The sequence below is a fragment of the Canis lupus genome, chromosome 30 (assembly GCF_011100685.1).
Source record: "Canis lupus familiaris isolate Mischka breed German Shepherd chromosome 30, alternate assembly UU_Cfam_GSD_1.0, whole genome shotgun sequence".
Taxonomy (NCBI): Eukaryota; Metazoa; Chordata; class Mammalia; order Carnivora; family Canidae; genus Canis; species Canis lupus.
The window spans coordinates 274,304-277,650 of record NC_049251.1 but is presented as its reverse complement, the minus strand read 5'-3'; the positions used below and the strand labels follow the sequence as shown (position 1 = coordinate 277,650).

Genomic DNA, 3,347 nt, shown 5'->3' with positions numbered 1-3,347 from the left:
AAACCATAAACAGGCATAATTTTTCTTTTCATTATATTATCTTTTGAAGTTGATTACCTATAAGCCTAGCAGTAAAAAAACAGTCAAAGATATCCTTCTTGATTTACTTTCTGTAGCTACTCCTTCTTCATTCCAGGGAAATTCAACAAATATTTGCTAACAAATGGCTAAATATTCTCTGAATGGAAAGCACAAAAGAAGCAAAGAAGGGACAGATAATTGTTGTAGCATACTTCCCTTTGTTTATCATATGCAGAGCTACCATAAACCAGTATAGTGGAAAATGGAGAAGTGGAGAGCAAGAATTTGCCTCTTTTAGGTGGAGTTTCCAGTTTGACTGAGAGAACAGTGACCTTTCCTTTGAAATCTTCTGGTTGCTGATTTTGCATCTAGAAGACAATTTACAAATTATCTAGTCCAAACACAGTGATGAAATCATGTGTAATATTTATACTTTTAATGATTTTTCCCAGTCCTTTAGTTCTTCCTTATTTTCTCCAAATATGGTGTCCCACTGTTAGTTTCTAAGCTTCCCATCTTTGCTATGAGTCTTCATACCTAAAATATTTGTGTTATAGTCTCGACAATGCATTTTAACTTGTTCTCTGCACTAAGCTGTGCAGAAGCAAGCCCCTCAGGTTGTGCCCTGAGGTAGCGAGGCTCCTCCTCTGCTCCTGACTATACAGTAATAGTATCCTAAGGTAAGGTAATATAAAGCCTCCATCCTTATTCTAGGAAATAGAGTTCATTGGAGAAGTGAGAAATCACTCACTGGAGATCTGATGTCATTCTGCAGTGGGAGTAATTAAGTTTTGCAAAATTACCTTTCCAGGAACAGAATAGGAAAAATTTTTTTTTTTGCCAACCAGTTGGCACATAGAAAAGCAAAATATTATTAGATTTTCACTGACTTCCAGTCAGCAAATACTTTTTCAACCACTGATTTCTGTTAAAATAATCAATCTTACAAACGATCACCTAGCCTCAGAGTGGTTCCTCCCATCACGTGGAACTCACTACTTCCCAAGATAGTTCCATCTATTGTTAAATTGCACAACTGGTTCTACTATTAGTAGTTCAATAGAAAAAATGTATTCTCACTTCAACATGTTGGTTTTGCAGATACTTGAAGGTGCTCTCATTTCTTTTCCGTGACAAATCTATTTCTTCTTAAACGTACGTCAACAGTCTTTCCAACTCTATTTTACATAAGTTTTGTAGCTCTTCAAAGGTGATTTAGATGGCGGTTCCAAATAGTCATCTTTACAGAAGGAAATTGAAAAAAAGTTTCCATATATATATATATATATATGCTTTGTGTGTGCATATATATATACTCTAATAAAGTGTTCACGTACCTAACAATGAATGAACAGTGAGTGATACTGCAGCATTGATTGAAAGAGATAATATGAGACAAATGACATATCTATGAATTTGAGAGTGTAGCATATAAATTTTTAATCTGATGGATATATTCGATGATTAAAATTATTTTTTATATTAAATTTTGCATATGAATTTACATCAGATTATAAAACATGTCAAGAGAAAGTAATTGGAAATTGATAAAATTATTACATGTACATTTTTAGAAACCAAAAAGAATCTGGACAAACTTATGAAAAACAGTTTTAAAATATACTGGTGAGTAATACAAATTCTAAACTGAAATAAAACAAAAGGAACAGGTATGTATAAAGAAATATATCAAGATATGATAAAAGGGACTTAAAGTGAATCTGTAAATATTTTTAAAAATTTAAGCTATGGCCAAATATACTTTATATATAATAGGAAGTTAAGGAAATACTTGTTTTAAAATTTTACTTTTTGTGCTTTTACATCTTCAATATTTGTCAAAAGTGTGATCTTCAAAAAAATTAGAAAAATACATTTAATGAGCAAAACTTTCTCTCTCTCTCTCTCTCTCTCTCTCTCTCTCTCTCTGTCTCCCCCTCCCTCCCTCCCCCTGGGTCCATGCCCAAAGTTGGGCTTGAACTCATGACCTCAAGATTGAGAATCACATGCTCTACTGACTGAGCCAACCAGGTGCCCCTAATGAGCAAAATTTTATAAAATTACAAACAAAATACAGTGAAGGATGGTTTCCATTCACATTACAAGCAAAAATTTAAGCTATAGCCAAATATACTGATGGAGTAGGATTCGATCCCAGTAAGGACAAATCACTGATATAATTGACTTGCCACCACTTGATGTGGTCTCACTGGGGAATGACATTATATCAGGTTATCAGGATCAGTCCCTTGTGCTAATCAAGTGTTCAGGAGCAGCAGCAGCACTTAGGAGACTAACCTTAATAAAAGGGATTCCATGGCTTTGGTCTCAGGTGGACACTGATGTGAGATACAAAAATCCACACACTTTGTGCCTACTCACCTAGAGCTATCCTCATTTTTCCAATTTTGATCTTTTAAGACCTCTACCAAACCAGCAAAACTATTTTTCACTGTCTAGGAATTCGTATTTATTCTTACTTAGGACCAATTTTCCATCCCAAATTTGATAATTGAGTGAAATATTTATGGCTTTTCCCAGTAATAGAATTTTCCTTTGCCAGTTTCCAGTAGAGTCATCTGAGTGGGCAAGAATGCAGCAGTTGTCCATTTTTCAGCTTGCATCAAGACATAGAATCAAGCCACTTCTAGAAATCCTTCTATGACACCATAAACTTAATCTGAAGTAAAGGTACTGATGCAACAGAAGGAGATAGTATAGAATTCTGGACTACTTAATCGTGCCAATTACCTGTGCTTTTTTACCTGCTTCAGTCTGGCCCTAGATTTACCAGTTGCAATACATGACAGCTTACTACTGTGACAGCTAGAAATTGTGACTTGCTATACTTGGTTTATAACAAGCGGTGTTAGTCACGTAGTTACCTGAAAACCCATGGTCTCTGTCAAAAGAAAACTCATTCTCTGATAGGGACCTGCAGCACCCTAGGATTTGCTTTTCAGCCAGTGTGTAGTTCTCTGCTGCAGGATGCAGGGTGTCTTTTCCAGGATCCTAGGAGTTAGCATCGTCATTCTTCTAAGTGACTTTGCCAAAGAATCTACACAGTGCTCTTATTTATCATCCATATCTTTATTTCATTGGTTTTCCTGGCTTATGAAGCCTGAATACCAGGGTAGCTTGCACTCAAGACTGGACTTAGTACAGAAGATTCATTGTAAGCTGGAAATCCTGTGTGAGTCAAGCTAAAATTATGCTAAAGATCTGTGAGCCTGTAAGCATTGTGTCTCTTTCTCAGTGGTAAGGATACAAAAGAAATTACATGTCTTGTATGCTATGAAGGAATTACGTATCATGCCCCAGAGTAT

At 35.6% G+C, this 3,347-nt stretch overlaps 1 long non-coding RNA gene across 2 annotated transcripts; it reads right to left on the bottom strand.

The window, feature by feature from the left end:
* Positions 1–2,622, bottom strand: LOC111093407. Of its 2 annotated transcripts, none has more exons than XR_005381327.1 (3): positions 2,404–2,622; positions 1,102–1,261; positions 1–389 (listed from the first exon to the last, which is right to left on the bottom strand). It is a non-coding gene; the product is annotated as an uncharacterized LOC111093407 (long non-coding RNA). The 2 variants fall into 2 exon arrangements; XR_005381326.1 differs by having other exon boundaries at positions 46–389; positions 2,320–2,622.
* Between the last annotated feature and the right edge of the window lie 725 nt (positions 2,623–3,347).